The sequence below is a fragment of the Ambystoma mexicanum genome, chromosome 2p (assembly GCF_040938575.1).
Source record: "Ambystoma mexicanum isolate Mex_15411 chromosome 2p, UKY_AmexF1_1, whole genome shotgun sequence".
NCBI classification, from domain to species: domain Eukaryota; kingdom Metazoa; phylum Chordata; class Amphibia; order Caudata; family Ambystomatidae; genus Ambystoma; species Ambystoma mexicanum.
This window is the reverse complement of record NC_090923.1, coordinates 807,095,599-807,122,968: the sequence shown is the minus strand read 5'-3', so window position 1 is coordinate 807,122,968 and position 27,370 is coordinate 807,095,599. Positions and strand designations below refer to the sequence as shown.

At 48.3% G+C, this 27,370-nt stretch overlaps 1 protein-coding gene across 1 annotated transcript in view; it reads left to right on the top strand.

Annotated features, from left to right (window-relative positions):
• AKT2 (AKT serine/threonine kinase 2) overlaps positions 1-27,370 on the top strand; it is a 1,087,541-nt gene that overhangs the window by 270,868 nt on the left and 789,303 nt on the right. The gene's annotated exons all lie outside the window — the stretch shown is intronic.

Genomic DNA, 27,370 nt, shown 5'->3' with positions numbered 1-27,370 from the left:
CCGGGAGCAGGCATCTAGACATTTACAAAAACCCCAGCAGCCCCAGCTAGGGGCTATCTGGGTTCAGACCTGGCGTCGTAGGCACCAGGCTCATAATAAAAATCAGTCCTGGCGCCATAGGCGCCAGGCTCATAGACCTTACTTACCTCATGCAGACCATGCTGCAAATAAATCCAAGCCAACGTGAGGCCTGGATGGGACTATTTTACTACAGGGACTATTTTTTACTCGGGTGTCGTCCTGGGGAACTTCTTTCCTGGGACTACTTTGGAGGCTATTTAAACCACGCCCGAACAAACATGTTCCGTGTTATTCTGCATCCAGCGTGACTCTCACCATGCCTGAAGCCAGCATCCTGTCTTCTGCCACACCCGCCTCGAATCTGGAGCTCCTAGAATAAAGAGGAAGAAAAGGACAAGGTTAGAAAACGAACTTATTTCAAATTCCTCACCTGATTTCGGATCCATTTCATCTCCCCACCAGTCCTGCACACGTCGCTTCGCCAGCTCCAGCACGGCGCCATACTCGCCAGTTCTCACAGCATCTTTCGATCCGGTACTGTCCATCATTTCTTCGCCGTACTCCGGCACCTAGGGGCACAAGAATAACAAGGTGAGCCAAGGGAATCAACAAATACCTCTTACCACCATAGACTTACCTGATTTACCACCGGCAGTATTATTCTCCATATTTTCATATGCCGCATCTGTAAAGAGGGAGAAAAACAACACGATAATGCATGCAATAGTTACCGGACAGCTTTGGGTAACACACTCTTAACCTGAACGCCAGCAGCAGCTACGAGACCTTCTTCTCACGAACTCAGTTGCAATTTAAGGAAAGAAGGGAACAAGAGTGAACATCGGGCACATTGAACTCTTTGAACTTGATACTTACCAATCCCACCTGGGACTTCAGAGTCAATGCTTACCGGAACTCTCCCAACGCCTTCAAACCAGTGAAGTAACTGGTATCTACGCGCCCCTGCAAGACACGCAGGATGGAGAGCTCATCTTTTACAAACATAAGGTGAGGTTACTAAGGGGATATCGGAGGTGATTAGTGGGGGAGAGCGAGAACAGTTGGGAGGCCATCACTAAAACCCACAGGTGGCTAATCCCTGTCTCCACTTGCAGGAAAATACTTCTTCGGGTCCAGCAGACAAGACTAGGCGGGCCAGTCCAGACAGTCATCTCTGCACTACGCATCACGTTGACGGAGACCTCAGCTGTCCGGTTCCGATCGACACCCCTGTGGGGTTCAGGTGAGCGTAATAGAACATGAAGCCTTTCTAAAAATACCCACCCGGGTGTTATGGAAACCTCGGAACGACCAACTGGCCCAATTATTGGGGGAATTTAGGGTGGAAGTACATGCCGCTCACCAAGAGACTAATGCCCTCAAGAGAGAACTGATTGTCTCAAAGGAGCGCACTGATGATCTGGCTAGGCAACTACTGCAAAACCAAGCTGGGCAAACGCCCCTACCTGGATGTGGGGGAAAACCAACCCCTGTTCCATCAAGCAATCCTGTGCAAGTGGTTTTACCAGGAAATATTCCGTTAGCTCCACCCGAACGCTTTGCTGGGGACCCCAAAAGGTTCTCCGTGTTTATGAACCAATGCCGCTTGCACTTTTTATGCAGACCGGGAGCCTTTCCAAATGACCAAGCCAAAGTAGCCTTTGTATTGTCATATCTAAGTGGCAGCGCAGCGGATTGGTCCATTCCGTTAGTCAACCAGGATGATCCTCGTCTCCGGGATTTTCAGGGTTTTCAAAGGAGCATGGAAAAACTATTCACCAGACACTCACAGGGTCAAACCCTGGACAACAAACTTTTATTCTTACGACAGGGTAACCAGGATCTGCTAACCTATATTGCAACCTTCAATAGGTTGGTGGTGGAAACCGGGTGGCCGGAGGAAAAGCGAATTACGTTGTTTCATCGTGGACTTCGGGGAGAACTCAGACGTCTTGGCTCAAGTTGTGAACCCACCTCAGGATTGCACAGAATTTATAGACTTAGTGGTCCAGCTAGACCACCGAGTTCAGAACCGAAAGTGTGATCGAGCTAAGTTCGAGAATCGGGTATTGGTTAAACCCAACGTTGCCCCCAAAGGAACAGATGCATCTGAACGTATGCAGATTGAGGGGGGGGGGTTAAAGGACCCTTCTCTCAAAAGGAAAGAGAAAGAAGACGACAGATGCAGTTGTGTCTGTACTGTGGAACCTCAGGACATTTTCTACGGGATTGCCCTACAAAACCACCCAAGAAGGTGGTAGGTGTTGCTGATAAAAGCCACATAGAGCCTGATTCGGGAAACGACCACGCCCGACAAGCGTAGAGGTCCGCTTGCCGAGCTTAAAGAAGGACACTCGGACCTCGCATCTGATCATCCCAATGGTCCTACTTGATCCCAGGCAGCCATCACGTATGCATGCAGTAAGGGCATACATAGATAGCGGGGCCGTAGGAAACTATATGCACCACGAATTGGTGTCAAGGATGAATCTACCTCTTTGCAAAAAGACCACTTTGGATGTCATCGCCACAGTTGATGGAACTGAGATTGCCTCGGGGTCTGTAACTGATTCCACTACAGAGAGGACACTGTGGAGTCAAGATGGGCATCAAGCGACTATTATGTTTGATCTAATCAAAGCCTTACAGTTCCAGATAATACTGGGGAGGCCATGTTTGGAAACACATAATCCTTGTATAGAATGGCGAGAGAAGAGAATAACCTTCCCGGATTGTGCACACACCTATTACCCGGAGAAAACTTTGAACAAAGGCCTGGCCACAGTCGTTAACCCAATCGTGCAGTTACCTCAGGAATACCAAGAATTTCAGGATGTTTTTCAAAAAGAACAGGCCAATACATTACCTCATCACAGATCATACGATTGTCAAATCGACCTCCTACCCGGTGCACAACCGCCATGCAGTAGAATCTATGCCCTCACCGAACCTGAAAATCTTCACCTACGGCAATACTTGGACCAACACCTTGCTAATGGCTTTATTCGTCCTTCCAAGTCTCCTGCATCCTCAGCTTTATTCTTCGTGCCAAAAAAGGAAGGTGACCTTAGAACGTGCATAGATTACCGCGCATTAAATCGGATTACGGTAAAAAACCGATACCCATTGCCTCTGATCCCCGAATTACTAGACCAAGTAAAGGATGCTTGCATCTACACTAAGTTAGTGTCATGATCTCTGCTTCCAAAAGGTCAGGGTTTTCCCAACTCCCTTGGAAGCAGATCCATAACCCAGGTTCCGAGGGCCAACCAGTCCCAATTGGGACCTTTTGGACCCAGTCCTGGCGCCAGTGGCACCAGGCTCATAAATATGCCCAGTCCCAGCGCTGGAAGCGCCGGGCTCATAATGCTTGGGTGGACTTACCTGCAGCAGACCATGCTGCTTACTTGCCTGCCAGCTGAGCCTCTGATCCTCTTCTGTTTGGAACTACTTTTCCTGTTGGGTGGGGCAGGAGCCACTCCCTAGATTCAGAACACTGGAACTCTTCTGGAAAGCAGGAACTCTTTTCTTACCTAGGCGTGGCTGTGGAAGGAGACACCTAAGCACTACAGGAGGCTATTTAAACCACACCCGGTGGATGAATCTTGCTTTGCGTTATTCTGCATCCTCTGCAGCAGAACGCTCATTGTGTCTTCTGCATCGGATCCTGGGCCTAAGGAAAAAGGCTTACCATCCTGAATCCAGTCTTCAGCAACACCTATAAAGACAAGAAAGCACAGGTTAGCATTCCGGCATCTGAAAGACAAATGCTTACCTACTCTTTGTGCGCTCCGGAGGTCTTCACACTGCATTCCAGCATCTGAAAGACAAAAGCTTACCAACTCTTCGCACGCTCCGGAGGCCTTCGGCGCTGCACCCTGCATCTGAAAGACAAAACAAGGTGGGTTTAAAGACATTGGGGAACTTTAATACTCACGTGCCATTACTCCTTTCCACATCAACCCCAGTGGGTATTCCGGCACCCTGCAGCCGCTCCGAACTCGTACCTGCAAAATAAAAGACAGTTAGAGCGCATCGTGAAGCAGGCAACAAGCGCTTACTTACGTGCTTCCAGGCGCTTCTATTCATCACACGGACTCCATCTTCAACTCACTTCAGCCCGTCATCCGCCATCGCCGGAACCTGCAAAACAAGAGACCTCATTACTAAAGACTTTAAAGACAATAGAATTACTCGAAACTTACCGTTCGTGCAGTAAACGACGGACAGCAGTCCTCTGAAGTCAAGAGGCCTGCGCTACCGGTCCAGTGAAGAAGCTGGTTACAGCACCCTGCCCCGAGGCAGATGGAGAGCTCGGCATTCACTTACCTAAGGTGAGAGCGTTAACCTTTGGGGGTCTACTGGAGAGCAAGAAAGGAAAGGGATAGGGACACCCCAATAACCCCAGTTCGTTAATCCCATATTTTCTACCTGCAGACATCTTACTCTTGAAGTCAGGCATACAGTGCACAGAGGTCCAGCCCAAAGAGCCAACCGGGTGCTACACATCACCTTTGAAGATACGGTAGTCGCCCAGTCAAGACCGGCGCCTCTGCGAGAATCAGGTGAGCGTTACAGTTAGATCTCCGAGGGGCATATCATCTGGTAGGTGTCAAGAAAGGCGACGAATGGAAGACTGCCTTTCGCACCAAGTACAGATTAGTTGAATATCAGGTGATGCCCTTCGGGTTGTGCAATGCACCAGCAGCCTTCCAGTATTTTATGAACGATGTCCTTCGTAAACTCATTGACGTCTGTGTCGTCGTATGCATAGATGATATTCTAGTGTACTCCTCCTTAGAATCAGACCATGTTAAGCACGTGCGTGCAGTCCTTGAGAAACTACGCCAGCACAAGTTATATGCAAGATTGGAAAAATGTGTTTTTTACGGAAGTTGAATTTCTTGGATTTATCCTGACTCCAAAGGGAGTCCGAATGGACTATCGAAAGGTGGACGCAATTCTCAAGTGGCCATCACCCAGTTCAGTCAAAGGGGTACAAAGCATGCTCGGATTTGCTAATTTCTACCGCAGATTCATTCCGGACTTCTCCCATGTTGTACACCCCATCACAGCACTTTTGCGAAAAAACAAACGCTTCTTGTGGACCGAAGAGGCTGAAAAGGCCTTCCAAGAGCTGAAAGCGAAATTCACATCAGCACTTGTCTTAAAACAGCCACGCTCTGAGCTTCCATACATAGTAGAAACTGATGCATCCAGTTTAGCCATGGGAGCTGTCCTGTCCCAGTAGGATCCTGAAACCGGTCAACTTCACCCAGTAGCGTTTTGGCCCAGAAAGTTCTCAGCACCCGAGTTAAACTATGCAATTACCGATAAAGAGCTATTAGCTATCAAATCCGCCCTTAAGGCTTGGCGGCACTACCTACTTGGTGCCAGGCATACCATTACCGTAATCACTGATCACCGGAACCTGCAGTATTTAAAAACAGCCAAAGCCCAATCATCACGACAACTTCAATGGGCATTGTTCTTTGCCGAATTCTATTTCGTGATCACTTATCGACCAGGCCGCAAAAATAGCAAAGTAGATGCCTTATCCCGAATAGGGATGGGAGAAGCATATGCAAACCCAGAACCGGTGCCAATAATCCCAGAGCAAAGAATTCTTGGCATAACTACTAAACAGACACTAGAAGATATTCATTCAAAAATCCAACAACTCTTCGATCCAGCAACCCTGCAGGACTGGGTAAAGAAAGGCCCGGACTACTCAGTCGTCAATGACCTACCTTACTATCAAGGACAACTATTTCTACCACACAACGAAATACAAGAACTAGTCATCTCCCATTACCATGACACCCTGATGGAAGGGCACCCAGGTATTGCAAAAACTGAAGCGAAAATTAAGAGACAGTTCTGGTGGCCCACTTGGCGAAAAGACGTAAAGTCATTTGTGATGTCTTGTGGTATTTGCGCCCAAAACAAAAGCCAGAAGAAAACCCACTGGCCTTTTACAACCTTTGGATATTCCACCTACACCATGGCACACCATGTGTTTGACTTTATTACAGATCTACCTCCATGTAATGGATTTAACACCATCTTAGTTTTTTTTTTTTTTTTTAAATATATTTTTATTTTATCTCAACCAAACAACATTACAACGAAACATAAATAAAACACCTCAAACAACAAAAACCAAACAAACAACAAATAAGGCACTGCAATCCCCATCCCTCCCCCCTATGAGCCTGTAGAGTGTCCGCCATCAGTGTCCGTTCCATGCGGTGGGGCCTCATCGCTCTCAAGTCCAGCCGAGGCCGACCCCATACCAAACAGCTCAGCTAACAATAACTTCCATGCCGTGAGAGCCTGTTTCTTCCTCCTCCCCTGCCATACTGCCATCCTGCCACGCTGCCGTTTCGGCATCAGCCCATTTCTGGAGATCTCGCCACCAGACCTCCACTCGCGGCTTATGGCATTTCTTCCACCCCATGGCTATCCTACGTTTGGCAAGCACATAGGCCAGATCTTTAAGTTTCTCAACATGTCGAAGCTTACGCTCCCTGGGATACCCTCCCAGCAGACAGGCCTAAGCCGAGTCCACCTTAAGTGTGATACCCCTCCCTGCCAGCCTCCGCGCCACTTCACCCCAGTAGGTTGCAATCACTGGGCACGCCCAGAACATGTGTATCATGTCCGCATTCTCTTCGTTACACTTGGGGCACGCCTGGCGCCCATTATCCAGAAATTTGGAAATTCTCAGGGGGGTCATATATGCCCTGTGCGTAATATAGAGCTGTATCTGCTTAAACCTGGCGTTCCTCGATACCGTTTTGTGGTACCCCAGGGCGCGCTCCCACATCCCATCCGCCATCAAGGCCCCCATCTCCGCTTCCCATTCCAGTCTCAGGTGCCCCAAATCCTTCCCAACCTTTGTCATCAACATCTCGTACAACCTAGAGACCTCGTGCCCACCCTCTGATGCGTCATACATTATTTCCAGCGTGGCATCCGGTTCATCGGCCAAAGTAGCTTCGGGCCACGTGCTCCGGACCTCCCGGACCACCCTATGATATGTCACATATTGACCCCTGTGTAGCCCCGACCCTGCCTCCAGTTCATTGAACTCCATCAGGGTCCCATCCTGCCAGATGTCGCCCATAGTGACCAACCCCACTGACTCCCAGTATGTCCGGAGAATAGCTCTCAGCTGCCCGTCTTCCTTCGCCAGGGCGACCAGAGGTAACTGCGGCATACACGGCAAGGGGTCCCCCATCATCCGACAGGCACGCCGCCATATGTTCCTGCCAAGGGCTAGCATCTTAGGACGCTCCCTCATCCATGAACCGGTCACCCAGATCACCTCCCGCAGATAGAAGGGGGAACAGTCCTTCCCTAGCAGCCTGTGTTCGGAGGTCTCTTCATCCGAGAGCCACCTGGCCACATATTGCAGTTGCGCCGCCATATAATAGGCCTCAAAGTTCGGCAGCTTCACGCCACCTTTCTCATAAGAGTTCTGCAATTTCCACAATGCGACCCTGTTGCGCGTGCCGTGCCATAGGAAATTCCTACATACACTATGTAACCTAGCAAAAAACTTCCTAGGTATCATATACGGGATGTTATTAAAGTAATGCAGGAGCCTGGGCAGCACCACCATTTTAAGCATAGCTCCCCGACCCATCATCGCTAAAGGCAATCTTTCCCAGAACCTCATGCACTTCTCAATCTTTCCCACAGCTAGTTCGTTATTATGCCTGTGTTCTTCCTCGGTCGTGTGATACACGTCAATGCCCAGGTACCGGAAGGAGTTCGTCGCCCACGGGATCCGCAGCACTGGCAACCTCTCCACCGGTATCCCCACATAACTGCCTAGCGGGAATAGTGCGGATTTCTGAGGGTTGACCGCTATGCCGGACAACCAGGCGTACCTCTCCAATACCTCCAAGATATACTGCAAATTCTCTTCCGGATGTTTCAGGTATAACAGCATATCGTCTGCATACAGGGATATAAGATGGCACTCCCCTCCCACCTCTATGCCCACCGGATCATACTGCTGCCGGAGGTAAATTGCTAAGGGTTCGAGGGCCAGTTTGTACAACATTGGGGACCAAGGACACCCCTGCCTAGTGCCTCTGCCTAACTGCCATCTATCTGAGACCACTGCGCCCGTACGGACCCTAGCCAGAGGCGCACTATATAATAGCTCGGCCCACCTCATGTAGCCTGGTCCCAGTCCAAACCGCCCCAAAGCCGCCAGCAGCCACGGCCATCGAACAGAGTCGAACGCTTTAACCGCGTCCAACGCCACTATCGCCATTTCGCTGTCCTCATTGCACCCCCATTCAACCACCCTGTGAAGGCGTCTATGATTCTGAGTAATATTCCGATTCGGGACATAGCCCGTCTGGTCAGGATGGATCAGCTTGCCTATCACCCTCCGCATTCTGGCCGCCAGGACAGCTGTTAGGATCTTGCTGTCCTGGTTCAGCATCGACAGGGGCCGGTAGGAGCCACAATCATGTCCCGGTTTATTGGGTTTGGGAGCGATACTATAATCGCCTCCCTGAGCGATTCCGGCAGCCGCCCCACCTCGAACGCTTCATTAAGCATCTCCAGCATGGGCGGGAGCACCTCCTCTCCATACGCTTTATAAAATTCACTGGGGAACCCATCCGCTCCTGGGGCCTTGCAAGTGGGTAGCTGCCGCACAATCTCCTGCAGCTCCTCCAGAGTGATCGGAGCATCCATCTCCTCTCGCTCTTCGTCACTTATCCTGGGCAGGCCTATGTCTTCAAGTACTACCTCTATCTGCTCCCGGCTTCCCCCTTCTCGATCCTCATATAATGCTTGATAATATTCCGCGAATGCCCCATTCACCCCTTCCTGGGTGTCCTCCTCCACGCCCTTTTCAGTGATATCTGATCGGATCGGGGATCTCGGGGTCTCGCTCTTATACAGCCACGCAAGAAGCCTGCCCGTCTTGTCCCTCCCCCCCGCATGCAACCTCTCAATGTACTTCCTGTAATTCAGATTACAGAGCCTGTCCCAGTATTCTGCGCACCTCTGCTGCAGATTGGTGACCGCCTCCGTATCAATCCCACCCTCCCCCAGCTCTTTCTCCAACTCAATCTCGGCCTTACGCAGATCAGCCAGGACTCCACCCATTAATCCCTTGGACTTCGCAATGGCAACCCCCCTCATTACAACCTTAAAGGCCTCCCACAAAGTACCAGCCGACTTGACACTACCTGTATTCGCCTCAAAGTAAGCAACTATCTCCTCCCTCATGTCCTCCCTGAAGACTGGATCCTTGAGCGCTTCCGCCCTAAGGCGCCATGTTGGAATTCGCGCACGTGGGGGACAAAGTTGCCATCGCATGACCAGGGGCGAGTGGTCCGAAAGGACTCTCGGCCTGTAGTCTATCTGGTCACACTCCGCGACAACGTCCGGAGTGGCGAAAAAGTAATCCAGCCTTGTATGTAGCTGGTGCGGGGCCGAATAATGCGAATATTGCCTCACTCCAGGGTGTCTCGTCCTCCACACGTCTGCCAGGCCAAGGTCCACCAGCCGCGTCTGCAGTACCCTAGCCGCCGGGCTGGGCCTGACCACCCTGTCATCCGACCTGTCCTCCCTGGGGTTTAGTACACAATTAAAGTCCCCACCCAAATCACCGGACCCCCCATCCCTTCACCTAAAGTATGTCACCGTGTCCTGGTTGGGAGCATAAGTATTTATAATACACACTACTTTATTTTCCACAAGCCCCCTTACCATGACCAGCCTCCCATCAGACTCCACAACCTCCCCAAGTAGCTTAAACGGGACATGTGGTGCCACCCAAACCAGCACACCTCTAGCATAGGCAGAATATGTAGATCCAACTACTGTCCCTCTCCACTTCCTCCCCACCAGTTCCAGTTTATCCCGTGTCCGATGCGTCTCCTGTAACAAGGCGACATCTATCTTTTGCCTTTTTAGGTACAACATGACCTTGTTACGCTTAAGGTAGCTGTTAAGCCCTCTAACGTTCCACGTTAGTATCCTAAGGTCCTCCATGATTTATCAGTAGCTCCCTCCTCCCTCCCAGGTCTGCTCGCCTCCCCCCCACCTCAAGGACCCCCATTTCCAGTTTCTCTCCCAGGCTCATATACAAACTAACACACCCCACCCCCCTAACCCAACCAACTGCCCAGCTCCATCCCTGGATCTCAGGCATCCCCGTGTTCGGTCCTCTCTGGAAACCCAAGTAGAGAACCCGACAGGGTGTCACCCCACACACAGTGACTGACCTAAACTCAAACTGGGGTACAAAGAACAGCCCCTGGAGGCACCTCACCCTAGCATCCGTCTCCCCGCGCACTGACCCTGTTCCAAACTCTCAACGCATACTCTTCCATAACAAGGTCCCAAAGACTATATTCCAGTCCCAATGTTCACAGCCCGACCAGGCCCGCAGCGTCACTTAACTCTTCCCGTTTCATCCGCCGTTCGCGCCTCCGGTTCCTGAGGACAGTTTTGTGCATCGAGCCACTCCATGGCCTCCTCCGGAGTGTCAAAGAACAGCATCTTGGTCTTGAAGAAAACCTTCAGTCTGTCCGGGTAGAGCAACATATACTTGTACCCAGCTGCCCTCAGTCGCCTCTTAACCGCCCCATAGTTCATGCGACTGCGCTGCACTTGCAAGGTGTAATCGGGGTAAGCAGTAATGGTCGCCTCTCCTCGCCTTATGGTGCCCCCCTTGCGAAAGTGTTCGAGGATCCTTTCCCGATCCCGATAGTTGAGGATCTTCGCGATCACTGGCCTGGGCGGATTCCCTGGCGGTGGCCTCCTGATCAAGGCCCTGTGCGCCCTCTCCACCGCAAACCCCTGCGACAGGGCTCCCCCAGTGATCTCCTGCAGCAGCAAGTTCTCAATAAACTCTGTGGGATTCTGGCCTTCAGCCCCCTCCGGCAAGCCCACGATGCGAACGTTGTTTCTCCGGGCACGTCCTTCCGCCTCTTCAGCCCTGCTTTCCAAGTTGCCCACCCGCTGCACCAGGGCATGGATATCACGCTTATGTGCGGTACAGTCCGCCACAGTTGGGCCCATTTCCTTTTCCAAAGTTTCCGTGCGCTCAGCCAGGGCTCGCACATCATGCCTCAGGAGATTCACGTCCTCCTGCACCGCCCCAACCTGTAGTTCCAGTGCAGTTTTCAATTCTGCCACAGCAAGTTGTAGCTTGGTCTCCCACGTCGCCTTCAGGTCCGCGATCGCAGCGAGGACCTCCTGGTTCGCACCACCGGCGGCCATCTCCTTGGTCTGACCCTTCTCCTTGCTCCTGGCTCCTTCTGGGCCGGGCGGCGTCTTGGCGTAGTCGTTGAGCGTGGGCTGTTTATTCTTCGCTCTCAGAAGCTTGTTCGACATATCTCCTGTCAGGAGCGTCCTTCTGGCCATGCTCAGGTCCAAGGCAGGGAGGCACTATGCCCATGCACCACAACTCAGATTGAGAGTCCCAGCTCGCCCAACAATTTCGGCCACCGCTGTTGTCCTGCGCTCCCCCAGATGGACTGGGTCGCGTTGCCTCCTTCGTAGCGCCCAGAGTATGCTGTGGGAGCCGCCACTGAGGTCCCGATCCACCGCTCCTTTGTCCCCTCGTCAAGCGGCGGCGGCCATTTTGTCGCTCGTCGAGGTCTCGCCACCGGCGCTTCACTCGGCTCCTAAGTACACGTACGCAATGCGGACCTGTGTAAAAATGTATCCTCACGTGCAGCCGACCTTCATGTACGCAGTCATCCCAATCTTCGCCAAATCGTAGCGGTCCTTGCGCGGTATCAGTCGGATAATGTACGGATCAGCAGGAGCCCCCGTACAGGCATGTCTTTTCACATGGCTTCCAAGCCATGCCCCCTAACACCATCCTAGTTATTGTGGATCTTTTTTCCAAGATGGCCCACTTTATTCCTTTAAAAGGATTACCTTCCGCTTCAATTTTGGCCAAGGAGTTCCTCGAAAACATTGTTCGAATACACGGATTTCCTTCCGTATTGGTCTCTGACCAAGGCAGTCAATTCATTTCACAATTTTGGAAGAAATGTTGTCAATTGGCGCAAATCGACGTGAGGTTATCAACCAGTCACCATCCCCAGACCGATGGTCAGACGGAGAGGACCAACCAGACCCTTGAACAGTACCTACGTTGCATGCTGCACCAGACCGAAAGCAATTGGAAGGATATTTTATGGATTTCCGAATATGCATACAATAACTCTGGAACCGGACAAAGCCCCTTCTATACCATATACGGACATCACCCTCGAACCTCAGAACTCGATTCGCCTCAGCACTTAGAAATGCCTGCAGTTAGCCATTTACACTCTACTATTACACAAGCCTTTAACGAGGCAACAGAACATTTGAAACAAGCGAAAGAGAAATATAAGAAAAATGCTGATCAACATAGAAGCGATGCTCCACGATATCAGATTGGGGATCAAGTTTGGCTGGCTACAAAACACATACCTCTAAAAAGAACTCAGACTTTTAATCCTAGGTATTTGGGACCTTACACTATTAAGGCCATTATCAACCCGGTGGCCGTCAAGTTGGAATGACTCTCTAATATGTGGATCCATCCTGTCTTTCATGTTTCACTTCTGAAACCAGTTCAACTCGGGACAAGACTTGCCAAACCACCTGACCCCATCCTAATAGATGGAGAACCTGAATTCGAGGTAAAGAATATCCTGGACTCTAAGTTGGTTAAATCAAGACTTTTTTATCTAATCGACTGGAAAGGTTACGGACCACAGGAAAGGTCATGGGAGCCTAGTGACCACGTTCATGCACCTCGGTTGGTGAAGAAATTCCATCGGTACTTCCCAGACAAACCAGGGCCAAGGGGAAGAACAACTTTAGGAGGGGCCTTGCGGGGTTGTGGGGTGCTGTCATGATGCCTACCCCCGGGCATCCGGAGATCAAGCCCATCAGCCCCGGGAGCAGGCATCCAGACATTTCCAAAAACCCCAGCAGCCCCAGGTAGGGGCTGTCTGGATTCAGTCCTGGCGCCGTAGGCACCAGGCTCATAGACATTACTTACCTCATGCAAATCCAAGCCAACGTGAGGCCTGGATGGGACTATTTTACTACAGGGACTATTTTTTACTCGGGTGTGGTCCTGGGGAACTTCTTTCCTGGGACTACTTTGGAGGCTATTTAAACCACGCCCGAACAGCAGCACATGCTTCATGTTGTTCTGCATCCAGCAGTGTGACTCTCACCATGCCTGTAGCCAGCATCCAGTCTTCTGCCACGACCGCGTGCCTGCAGCCAGCATCCAGTCTTCTGCCACGCCCGCCTCGAATCCGGAGCTCCTAGAATAAAGAGGAAGAAAAGGACAAGGTTAGAAAACTAACTTATTTCAAATTCCTCACCTGATTTCGGATCCATTTCATCTCCCCACCTGGAAAGTACATCAGTCCTGCACGCGTCGCTTCGCCAGCTCCAGCACGGCGCCATACTCACCAGTTCTCACAGCATCTTTCGATCCGGTACTGTCCATCATTTCTTCGCCGTACTCCGGCACCTAGGGGCACAAGAATAACAAGGTGAGCCAAGGGAATCAACAAATACCTCTTACCACCATAGACCTACCTGATTTACCACCGGCGGTATTATTCTCCATATCTTCATATGCCGCATCTGTAAAGAGGGAGAAAAACAACATTTTAACGCATGCATTAGTTACCAGACAGTGTTCAGACTCTTACCTGAACGCCAGCAGCAGCTACGAGACCTTCTTCTCACGAACTCAGTTGCAATTTAAGGAAAGAAGGGGACAAGAGTGAACATCGGGCACATTGAACTCTTTGAACTTGATACTTACCAATCCCACCTGGGACTTCAGAGTCAATGCTTACCGGAACTCTCCCAACGCCTTCAAACCAGTGAAGTAACTGGTATCTACGCGCCCCTGCAAGACACGCAGGATGGAGAGCTCATCTTTTACAAACATAAGGTGAGGTTACTAAGGGGATATCGGAGGTGATTAGTGGGGGAGAGCGAGAACAGTTGGGAGGCCATCACTAAAACCCACAGGTGGCTAATCCCTGTCTCCACTTGCAGGAAAATACTTCTTTGGGTCCAGCAGACAAGACTAGGCGGGCCAGTCCAGACAGTCATCTCTGCACTACGCATCACGTTGACGGAGACCGCAGCTGTCCGGGTCCGATCGACACCCCTGTGGTGTTCTGGTGAGCGTAACAGAGTAACCCAGTGGTTACAAAGCATTTTGCAGGCTTGATATGCCTCTACCCTCCGGTTTGTAGTCTGCATCCGCTGTGGGACCTTAATGTAGTCCTGACGGCGCTGGGCCATAAACCTTTTGAACCAATGGCCACGGTGGACCTCAAGTACTTATCCTGGAAAGTGTCCTTTCTGGTCGCCGTTACGTCAGCGAGGAGAGTGAGTGAGCTCCAGGCCTTGTCAGTGGAGCATCCTTTCTTGGTCTTTCACAAGGACAAGGTAGTCCTGCGGACAAACCCGGCCTTTCTACCGAAGGTGGTAACTGAATTCCATCTGAATCAGTCGATCTCCCTACCGGTCTTTTTTCCGAACCCTACGTCAGAGGCTGAAAGGGTTCTGCACTGTCTTGATGTCAGAAGAGCTCTTAAGTTCTACCTGGATGGGATTTCCGAGCTTAGGAGTTCTTCGCAACTTTTTGTGACCTTCGGTAACCCTCAGGGTAAGCAGGCGACTATTTCTCGGTGGATCACCACCTGCATCACGGAGTCTTTCACCGTCCAAGGGCTGAAACCTCCTAAGGGTATTCAGGAACACCTGGTGCGGGGCAAGGCAGCCGCGGTTGCTTTTCAGAAATATGTCCCCTGGGAGTCCATCGCCAGGGCAGCTACTTGGGCCTCCCCATCTGCTTTTTTAAGCATTATTGTCTTGACATGAGCTCAAGAGCTGATGCTCAGTTTGGTCAGGCTGTACTGAAGAATCTTTTTCAGCAAGGGGTATTTCCATCCACCCGTAGTTACTGTTAGGAGTGGTTGGGAATCTCCCATAAGTATAACCAGGTTACTCACCGTAGTGACCACCTTACTCCTAGTCCATAGTCCCCTTTCTTCCATACGTCCGCCCGCCGTCCCCTCTAATAAGGTTCCTCTGTTATTGCTAATAGGTCTCTGACCTTGCGATAGAAAAGGACTGATGGGTGATGCGCGGGGCGGAGCCAAGGTGGACGGGGTTACGGCTGCGTGCCGGGCCCCGCGCAAGAAAGGGAGGAAGGACAAATTTTGGGATGCTTTTTTCAAAGTGCTCCGGTCCCATCCCACAGGACAGAGAGATGTCCCATAAGTATGGAGGAAAGGGGACTATGGACTAGGAGTAAGGTGGTCACTACGGTGAGTAACCTGGTTATTTCCTGCACCTGTTGCGAGTGTCCCCTCCTCCCGCCCAGACCCTTGTTCTGTCTTTAACCTTGAACAGCCCCACCCATCTCTTCTCTGTGAGGGTCGATAGTCATATGGTAGGGCCATTTTATATTTATAGTGCATTCTCCTGTTCGCTGTATATTTCCTGGTTCCATGTTTCAGTCCTTTTTATTCCGGGGTGGATTCTGGGATATGTATTACGTGAGTCGGGCTGTGTGGCTGAACTATGGTTCGGGTAGCCCGGCGCTGGTTGGGAACCTGTTGTCAATCCTTCCGTCATTGCCAATGAGTACGGTGCATTGTGACCCTCCCACTGATCCTCCGAGTTAACTGCCTCATGCCTGGACGGGTCAGTTGAAACCATAGATTCTACAGGTACGAACGCCTCATTGCCCATCTCACAAGCTTATAGTAAGGTTTTGAATGCCATGTTGCTTTCTCCTCTTCCCTTGTTATGTCATTACCAACTGTCGACTTGTCTCTTGTATTTAGTGTCTACTCCTAGTCTGTTTTATGACATTGGTGTCGCCCTTACAACTTTCATTTAAGCAACAGCTGACTCTCATACATTAAATCCACCAATTTGTATCCCCTAATACAATGTACCCACTCTGTATTAGGTGTCGATTTAAGGCTAATAAGATTAAGGGACATGTTTATTTTCCCTTACACCTTGGTTAGTAGACTTTTTTATTCTTTAATGCCTTCCATGGCTCTATATTGGTTTTTGGATAGTTTGTATATTACATTGTGACCTCTAAGGGCAACAGCCATGCAGAACATATAGAATTGTAAAGATTAGCCATGAGTCACGCTTGGATAGAAATGTTAAAATTAGTCTTCCGTATCAATGGATAGAATTGTTAAGATAAGCCATGCGTCATATTGGATAGAAATGTAAAGATTAGCCTCCTAGAAGAACTTGGAGAGTACCCAATGTACTAACCACCCTGCTCCCCTCCAACACACCACCCAATTTCTAAACACTCCCTATGGGCTACTCAAACTACACACAAACCCACCCGACATAAGTAACACTTGCATACAACAAACTTCACCTTACCCCTACTGATACAACATGCCAGTTCCCACAACCTTAAATACCAGCCAATCTTCACCTAAAACACGCATCCAACATAAGACATTCACATACAACCCAGGCATTGGGCCACACCCTTACGCATACAACAAGCCAGTGCTTGCAATCAACCCGTCTGCAACCCAACACACAGACGCCAGTTTCACCTGGTTCTGGTCCTATCCTATCACTCGATCCTCACTAACCCACCCTGTCGACTTTCATGCAGAGCCACGTTAGCACCCATAGACCGCCACTGTGGTGGTAACTGTGCGCGTTATAATTCAACATAACCTAAAACAAATGAATTTTGGACACTGAGCAACATCACAGTAGGATATGTTTTACATTTGGGTGCTGTCCTTTACATTGTGGTAGCGCATACTGAGTGTGAGCCAGGCTGTGGGGCAGAGCATGGCATGGGCCGCACTGAGCAGACACCAGCCTTTTGCTGGCTACACGGACAAGGCTACCCTGGGAGGCGCCTTCTTATACAGCGGTACGATGGCACATGTCCTATTGCATGCATTTGGAAATTGAGTTCTGCATTGCTTTATGTGGACTGATTGTATAGCTAGCACACATTACGCACTGGCCTGTTAACTATTGCCATTAGAGACTCCTGAATAATCAGATGCAGTGACTTTTAAATCCTGGATGATCTGCACAATGGTAACAAATTAGGACCCCCACCTTGGTAGGACCAGCAGGCAGGGTGGTTGATACACATTGAGCACTTGCAGGTCTGTACAACACGAGTAGTGGAGGTTGGGGGCTCTATTCCTTTCTGAACTATGCTGCAACATTGAAGTAGATCTGGGAGCTCACTAAAAGCCAGTGAATGATCCAGATATTGGCAGTGCATGCAGTATGTAGTCACCATGCCTTAATATTCAAGTAGCCACACCCTTATCCTAGATTAAGCTTCTCATTGAATGCAGAAATATGCACAAAATACAGGTGGTGACTACAGCCTCAATAACTTGCTGTAGAGTGACCACTTCATCGTGCCCTTTTATCAATGCACCCCCTGCAAGCTACCAACTTGAAAAGGACAACCCAACATCACCAGAAGAAATTGGAAAATACTTATCCGTGAACACACGAAGGGCCTAATTCACAGAGCGTTTTCCAATAGGGTTATGCCATTATAAAACGCTTCTGCGAATTAGGCCCTCAACATCAATGAAGGAAATCCAATCCATGACAATTAGACCCCTCACTCACTGGAGGAAGTTGCAATTCTGGATCTCAGTACCACTGTACCACTTCACACCACTGAAAGGTATTACCCTTTTAAAAAATGAAGAGCAGCTTGGTGGTGCACCACTCATCTGAGAACCAGGAAGAGAATAAGCCTGGAGGAAATTTTATAACCTACAAGATCACTTATCAGACACATTTATCGTCAAGCACAATATTGAAACCAACAAACGCCCTGCTACGAAGAAAAGCAACTCGCCTGGAGACAAATGTTCAAAATCATCAACAAAATGAGTAACCCTGCATCATTTAAGAAATTACCACTCCCTCCCAGAAACTGTGTAAAAACATCACGGATCACTTTCAGGATAAAAGTGGAACTATCAGCAAGTCGCACATTCTGTACCGTCTGATGGAATTGATGCTATATTCCCAAACTGCAACTCTGTCACTGCAGCACTCAACCAATCATGGAAATGGATTTCACAATTGGTGAAAGAAATGAACATAGCTTACCAGCAGACCCAGGCCTCCTGGACATCTACAAAGAGACCCTTGCCAAAGAAAGCCTGCTTCTCTGTTTTTTTAAAAGTGATGAGCTATTTGCTGCAAAATAATTGTGGCAAGACCCTTCAAGATGGCGTATGTTAAAACTCTGCTTTAGAAAAGACCACTGGAGATGCAGACAATCCCACCAACTACATACAATCTGAAAGATACATTACCCAGGTAAAAGCTTACAAATCTACTTATACAGATAAATCCTGGAACATGTAGAGATGAGCTTCATCTTGGATCATGCATAATGGATGAAATCCTTCCTCACGGTTAGTACTGAAATCACCTGCCTTTCCCCTGTCACTTCCAACACTCACAAAATAGCCTGTGGAGTCCCGATCCTATCTCCCCTCCTTTTCAACTTCTCCATGGCCCCACATATGAGGCGTGCAATCACCTGCAACAACTATTCGGATGACACACAACTCCTCTTTACAATGACCAGCATCACTGACCAACATAGTCTTGTGCAACTGTCTAACACATGGATGACCACAAATTACTTTGAAGTCAACCCACGCAAAATGAAATCATGTCTCACTGAATAAAGCATCAGAGTATTTACTCCATGGTCTATGGTAATAAGCAACTGCCCAACAAAAGCCTCCAAAGTAATCTGCAACCTTAGGATCCTTATGAAAAGTGGACTCACCCTAAAACCACAAGTCCACGCTCTATAAATGTTTCCATCATCTGTTCTCAATAAGCCTTCCCAAAGGAACTGTACCTTTTCTCACTTTCCCTCAGAGGCTCAATGTGACCCAAGCCCTTGTTCTCTCTGGGCTTGACTACTGCAATAGCCTCCTCCTGAATCGACTATCTTCCACTCTGCAACCCCCTCCAGTTAAACCAGAATAGGGCAGCAAGCCCTACCAGGGAGTGGTAATTTTTTAAATGATGCAGGGTTACTCATTTGAACATTTGTCTCAGGCGAGTTCCCCTTAAGCCCAGGGACCGCATCTCTCCTGCACTAAAAAGTCTTCACTGGCTCCCGTTTGCTGCATGGATTAAATTCAAATCCATCTGCATCATCCACAAGGCTGCCTGGGCCCGGGTACCACACTATCGTCCACTTTCTCTCACTAAATATTCTCACTCTAGACCACCACGTTCCTCTGGCACCAACTCGGTGTGTAAAGCGTTTTGCTAAACAAAGGGCTAGTGGACGTTCACTTTCCTCAGCGGGCTCCCCCCCATGGAATAGCCTCCCACTCCCTCTGCGCCTTGAGCAGGATATTCTCAAATTCCACAACCTTCTTAAGACTTTCCTATTTTCCTCCTCCTTCCCTTCTTTCGTCTGCTAATCCAACAGTTGCTGCATTTGGTGTTCTGGGCCCTTATGCATCATCGGGCCCCTGACCTCCCACACCAATTCTACCCAACTACTGTCTATCCACATCACTTGCATTTGCACACCCTCCGCCTTGGAGGTTTGCACTTTCACCTCCCGCTGGCCCAGTCCGTGTAGCACTCAACATCCCTAGTACTTCATCTGTGGCTCACCCATGAGCTCATACTCCCCAGCACTTTTCCCGCTTCCTTGCTGCACTTGCACGTTCTGAATACTCGCAAGGTATAGTAGGTTTGCCCCTTCTCCAAACCCCCTCCATCTGCTTTTAAATATTGTGTTCTTAATGTATTTCCCACCTTTGTTCCCTCACTGACCGGTGGGCACTTTGAAACAGATTTTTCTTATTGTATAAGCGACTAACAAGCAAACAATCAATCAATAAATAAATAAACACATGGATCATGACATTGTTTACCTTTTCAGCACCGAACCTTTGTCCTATCACTGATTCCATCCATAGTCGATGGCCAACATTATACATCCAATTTAAATCTCTCTGCATCACCCACTGCGCTATTCAGGGCAGCAGAATTAATGTGAGCAAAGATAGTCCAGTACTAACCAAGAGGGTGCCTAATATCTAGCAATGATGTACTAATAAAGACCACGCTGTAAGTCAGAAGGAAGCACAGACTGTACAATATGGTGCTAAGCGCTCACAGCATGCATGGACAGAATCCTTCCCCCAACCCTTCTTCGTCGGTTCTTCATATCCTCTACCACATTCTCCTTTCTCTACAGTCTACTCTTGATGCTGCTCCACTTGGCAGCCAGGCCAGGCAGTTGTTGAATTTATACTCTGGGGTTTAGTTTGGGTTATTTAATAAAATCCCAAGCAAATTGGCCTCCACTTCAGAAAGGTTAGCTTGAGCACTTCTTGAGCCCATCACACAGTCGCACATCACTCCTTTTGTTTAGTTTATTATTTATAATGCGCACCAGACCCAGGGGCATCAGGGCGCAGCAGATAAGGATATGTTCAGCTTGGTTACAGGGCCAACAGGCCGACATATATAATTACACATCAATATATACAGAGTAGATTATGTAATCACATGACCATGCACTGAAATTACATGGGTACGTGAGATGCAGGACAAAATAGACAGTGGCATATCGGTATATACAGTGTAAATTGCATGGTTAAGTAGCATAGATTTAGAGTAGTCGCAGTACATTAGGAGAGTGGTCCAAATGGACTGGCACAAAGTAAGCAAATCCGTAAGCAGAGGATAGGCGTGGGAGCAGAGCGTTGAGATGGTGTTCGTCTGAGTTTTTATTTGTCATTTTCTTTAGCCGGTTGGTCAAATTCTGTCTGAATTTGGCGAAAGGTTGGGAAACTCTAATGCCTGGAGGTAGGGAGTTCCATAGTTTCGCAGCCTTGACTGGGAAGCTGTGTCCTCCAATAGTGGATAGTCTGAATCGCGGAACTTGGAGGCAGTTGGAATTGGCTATTCTCGTCGGTCTGGGTGATATTTTTTGGCAGATTCTGTCTGTAAGGTAAGGTGGTGCATTATTATTAAGGCACTTGTGGGTAAGGGAGGCAATCTTAAGTTTGATTTTATCAAAGGTAGATAGCCATTTGTATTCTCTTCTTGTAGAGGAGATATGCTCACTTCTATTGATCTTCAGTGCTGCTGCTCTCAGGGCATTGTTCTGGAGAACCTGTATTGTATGGATGGTTTGTTTATTCGCTCCGATGTAGAGCGCATTACAATAATCCAATTTGGAAAGCATGAGAGCTCTAGCGAGCATGAGGCAACTGTCAGTGGAAAGGAATTGTTTACTAGCTCTGAGTTTGCATGTGTATGCAGTAGCAGAGGCTAGGGAATTAACTTGTTTAGTGAAGTTCAAGGTGGCGTCTAGGTAAAAACCTAGGGTCTTCACTTCCTTTGCTACTTTTATGTTATTACCATCCATGGTGAAATTGACGTCATCTGGGCTAAGTTTGGCTAGGAGGGTTGGGGTGCCTAAAATAATAAGCTCAGTTTTGTCGTCGTTCAGGCATAGTCCATGGGTGGCCATCCATGCCTGAACGATACTGTAAATTCTATTCACCAAAGCCAGATCAACGGCGTAATCTCCTGAAAGCAGAGGGAGGATTTGGGTATCGCCTGCATAGTTGGTATAGGCGATACCCAAATGGTCCATTTCGTCGAAGAGGGGCTTGGTGAATACATTGTAAAGTGTGGGTGACACACAGGATCCCTGTGGAACACCACAGGTTATAGGGATGGGGCCTGCTGAGGCCGAGGGAGAGAAGACTCTCGTGGTCTGGTTACTCAGAAAAGACTCTATCCAAGTTATGGCCTCCTTAGAGAAATGGGCTGCGGAGTCTATGTGGCTACATAGGACTTTATGGTCGACCAGGTCGAATGCAGCCGAGAGGTCTAGAAGGAGGAGTAGGGCTGCTTGGCCTTTGTCTCTAAACTCGTCTATTTGAGCCTTAAGATCAATTAAGGCCGTCTCCGTGCCATGTTGAGGGTGGAATCCAGATTGACGAGATCCTAGTAGGAGATTAGATTCCAAGAAGTTCTGTACTTGAATATAGGCCACTTTATCTAACATTTTTAGAAGAAATGGCACAGTCGTGATAGGCCTAAAGTTCATGGGAAAGGCGGGGTCAAGGATTTGCTTTTTCAGTAATGGCAGAACCCAGGATTCTTTCAGATTGAAGTTGCGCCGGGCATTGGTCTCCTTTGCAATTGGATGGTTTAAGTCCCAGTATGACCTTCTCCACCTCAATGGTCGATACTTTTGAGAAGCTGAAACGTGTTTCTTGTTTATAACATGGTGGGGGAACTATGCTTTGAGGTGCTAGAGAGGCTTTCTTGTTGGCAATTTTGGTTTGTAAATTGGCGAGTTTGTTAGTTAGGGCATGTTGGATACTAGAACACCACTTTTTGTCTTAGATGCAGTTTTCTTGTGGTACAATGGGTCTTTCCAGTTCTTTTAAAATAATGAACAATTCTTTGACACTAGACTTGGATTGGGATATTCTATTATTATAAGTTTCCTGTTTGGCTGAGAGGATGTCTTTCTTGTATTGAGTTGAGACTTTGGTGAGGTTTAGTTTGTTTTCTGCTGATGGGGAGAGTCGCTAAGCAGTTTCAAGCTTTCTTTTGAGTAGTCTAAGTTTTTTTAAGTGTGGGGTATACCAAGAGTTAAGGTGTTTTTTGGGTTTACTATTCCTTAGTTTAAGTGGTGCGATATTGTCAGGGGCTGAGTTCATGACTTCGTTGTAACGTTCGACTAGAGAATTTGGGTCAATTTTGTCTGGTATAGAATTAAGTTCAGGTATTATGTGGGGCAGCAGTTTTTCAGCTGTCATGAGTTTTTTTTTATTCCTCGTAAGTGAGGGAGGGGTGAGCGAGAGCTGGGCCGTGGCTAGGTTAGTGGCCAGTGTGAATACTAGGAGATGGTGGTCTGTCCAGATCTGCGGAACAATATCTGTGATATTTATCTCACATTTATATTCTGCAATCCAGTCGAGGATTCAACCTTTGTTGTGTGTAGGTGAGTTGACTTTCTGGGAGAAGCCAACCTCTTGCCGAGTCATAGCAATGACAGTAGAGTGGGTATCCTTAGTATCGTTATAGCCCAGATTGAAATCACCTAACACTAGTGTTTGGGTGGTATTGTTTAGATTGTTAGACAAGGCCGTAGAGATATCTTCCGAGAAGGTTCCAATGGGAAATGATGGCCTATAAATAAGGAAGATGTTTAGTGTCTGTGACTTGGCCGTGGCGATTTTGACCGTCAAGCATTCATAGGATTTCATAGTTGGTGTTGTCACATTTCTCAAATCTAAGTTAGTCTTGGCTATGATTGCTATTCCTCCACCTCGATAGATGTCTATCTGCTCGCAGGATAGTATAGTTTTCGGGGACTGCCAGCGATGGGGCAGGACCTGCCGCGTCATGTAACTAAGATGCTAAGAAGTCTAGGTTGTCTGTTAATATGGTGTCAGATATTTCAGTTGCATGAGCAACTAGAGACCTAGCATTTATGAGGGCTCCTTTGAGGTTGGGTCGGTGGCTATCTGGTGTGTGGGTAGTGCTAGGACTATCTTTGGACATCTGTTTAGTGCGGTTCAGTGTGGGTCTTTTGTGATTAGTAGGACTAGAGTTGGACTCTACGGTCACTTTCTGGAGTGGGCACTTTTTTAGAAGGTTTAATTGTTCCATTTTTTTTAGCAGGTAACATATAATTTGGATAGGCGAGCACGCCATCTTAGATTTCTGTCAGTGGTACTACATGGTAGCTGTGTGGACGAATATTCTTGGTATTGCCTCGTTTTATACAATTGTATGTCTAGTGATGTAGGGCAAAGGTGAATGTTGGGAGGGGCGGTACAGGAGAGCATCATGACGCTGGTTTTATTAAGCAGACTGTTGGACTAAAATGCTAATATGAAGGAAGAGGCAATGTAAAGCGTTAACCAAGCTATCTTGGAATGTGTACCTGTTGGGTGTTTGCAAGGGCTATGAATGTACATCCTGGTAGTAGTAGGCAGTTCTAAGTGAGCCAAGAGGGCGGCGACTAGTCGGTTGATTCCGGGACACACTATAAGCTGTAAAGCTTGGTGGGCACTGGCAGGTTCCTGAGACAGTATCAAAACCAGTCCAAATACAACTTTGCTATTGTAGTTGAGAGTAGGATGGTAATAGTTACTTACATACAGTCGAGAGGCGACTTTGCTATTATAGTCAAAGGAGGTTGGCTAATTGCTAAAACAGCTGTAAAACAGTCTAAATGCATTTTTGCTATTGAAGTCTAGCATAGATTGGTAATAACTGTATCCAAACCATCTGGGTGTGACTTTGCTGTTGCAGGCAAGAATGGTTGGTAATGGCTATTACTGAGACAGAAGCAAAAGCAATCTAAATGTGACTTTGCTATTGTGGTCCATAGTAGATTGGTATTGGCTGTATGGACCGTCTAGATGCGACCTTACTACTGTGGTCGGGAGTAGGTAGATATGCAGTTTTAGGTACATAAATCAAGTTAGCGCTGCAAGGCAGCGGTGACCAAAATGTAGTTCTGGGTACATAAATCAGGTTAGCGCTGCGAGGCAGCAATGACCAAAATGTAGTTCTATGCACATAAATCAAATTAAAGGCAGAGCGCTGCGAGGCAGCGCTGACCAAAATGCAGTTCTAGGTATATAAATCGGGTTAGCGCTGCGAGGCAGCAGTGACCAAAATGCAGTTCTAGGTATATAAATCGGGTTAGTGTTGTGAGGCAGCAATAACCAAAATGTAGTTCAAGGTACATAAATCGGGTGAGAGGCAGAACGTTGCGAAGCAGCGGTGACCAAATGTAAGGTTGACGACAAACAACAAAGATGAGGAATCGGACAGTGCACAGCAGTGATAGGGCTATAATGTTGATGCTGGCGCATACAACATGCTACCATGATGAATTAAAGACTAGAATAGTTATGCGAGTGCATAGTCTCATGGGTGGCTTACTAATTAGACAGAGGATGCAGCATGGTGTGTGGAAGAGGGCGGTGTGCACTATGGGCAGAGACTGTAGGAGCACAATAGCGTGGGCGAGTTACCTGGGCATCTGCATCTGCCAGATGACGCAGTGGGAAAAGTCATAGTGTCAAGCCAGGAGAGCTTACCTATTGAGCGTGTGTTAGGCAGAAACCTGTGCAGTTCCCGTAGGGACCACTGCAAAAAGTTTAAGACTACATGTGTTAGCAGTAAACCCAATTGGTAGCAGTCTGCACCACCCAGATTTACCTGGTAGCTGTGGCTGAGCAGTCAGACTTCTCTCAAGAAGAGTTAGGCAGTATATAAAGTATATACATTAGGTACAAAAATACAGTAGCACAAGCAAACGCTGACCAGAGCTTTGGTATAAAAGTATATAATTATTTATTTAAAAACACACTTGTAAAAATACACTGGCACTAATATGTCAAGCAAGTTCAAACAGTCACTAGAAATATATACACTTCCCTAATTAATTATTTGACAAGTCTAGTTAAGACACCACTTATTTGCAAAACAGAGGTGAGTGCGTGACCTTAGATGACACATAAACAATAATTTAGTTTCAAAATGGAGAGAGAAAAGGCAGAAATAGGAAAACACACAATACCAACACTTTTAAAGAACCACAGCAAGTCAAGAAAGGCAGGGTCTACTGTAGAGCAAAAAGTTATAGGCCAGGCCCACTCTTATAGAGAGCAAGGCGGAATGTGCCCAAGATCACACAGTTGAAGTACACTTTAAAAGTCTTTGCAGGTAGTTTAAAAACGGAGTTAGATCATTCAGAAAAGTTAGTTAACAGGTCCGAGGTCACCACAGGATAGAGAGTCAAGGATTTACGGGACACCTTGAACAGTCTGTTGCAAGAGAGACCAGGCGGGACAAAGTACCTGAAATGGTGAGAAAGCTCCAGCGGGGGCAGTTGTTCCTGGCAGCGGGTGCAAGTCGGTGCTTAGTCCAGGGGAAGAGAAGATCTCGACGTGGAGGAAAGCTGGAGGTCGTTGCACTGCCAGGGTAGAAACCAGCCGCGGAGTTTCCTGCTTAAAAGGTACTACCCTTTGATTCACGGTAGTGGTGAAGCGTGGCTATCCGGCCGCCGGGGTGCTTGGCACGGGCGATTCGACCATGAGACGATCCAGGAAGGCGAAAAAGGGCGAACTGGTTAACCCCGCCAGCTCAAAGGAAGAAGACTCTGCTGGAAGAAGATCTTCTCTTTCGTTTGGGAAGTGGCGAGTTCGGTTCAGCAGGGCTCCACCGGTGGTGTCGTCGTTGCAAGTCGGCTCAGCTTCTCCCTCTTCGGATTCTTTAGGTCCTGTGGCGACTTCTGAAGTTTCAGTCCCCAAAGCAAAGTTTTATGCAGAAAACCCCCATTCATCAGTCCTTGCTGTCAATCAAACATGCTAAGTGGTGAGCCGGGCGGCTCACCACTGGGCCAATCACACAAGAGTGCGACTTGAGTTGCCTCGGCAACTCAGTCCAGGGTGCCTATTCCCCCCCCCCCCCCCCCCTCTCCCACACATCATGTGGACCCAGACAGAGTGGCACAACTTTTGGAGGCTTCTGTGCAGAAGCCCGCCAAAAGTGGAACAAAGGGCTCGACTTGGGTTGGAGTTACAGAGGCGAACACAAACACCATTTTAAAACCGAGTTCTGGCAAACAGACCCAACCGGGGAATAAATATTAAATAAATAACCCGGCGGTATCTTTAACATTTGTGGTGCGTTTAAAATGAATGGGGAAAACCTGTAGGAAATATTCCGGTGGAATATTTCGCGTGGTAACCACTGCCACCAGCCAGAAACTCTACAAGGGGGGGCTGGACAGTGCCCCCTTGAAAATCAGTCCCAGGGGCAATCGAATTACCCCTACCAGTACTTCCACAATATGATGGTTTGTACTGGTTCTGTTCAATGGTGACTTTACATGCCCTGGGAGACAGTAGTCAGTCCCAGGGTATGGAGTCTATGTTTGGGGGTCACTATGACACTCCTGTGTTACTGCACTGAGGATGTTGTGTAACACACATACCAAAAACACATGAAGCCCTATGGAGTAAAAGACCCCATAGCCCATAAAACACATTACAAAGTCAAAGGAAATTCTCAAATCATGCCTAAGAGTGGGAGAAAAAGAGTCTCACTCTTAGCAGGAGAAAAGAATAAACCCCAAATATCCAGCAAAGCTGCTGGAGGACTCACTAGGTTTGGGAAATTAGCCTTTACAGAGAATTCTCCCTAACAGCGTGTCCGCAAGATACGTGATTTCGTC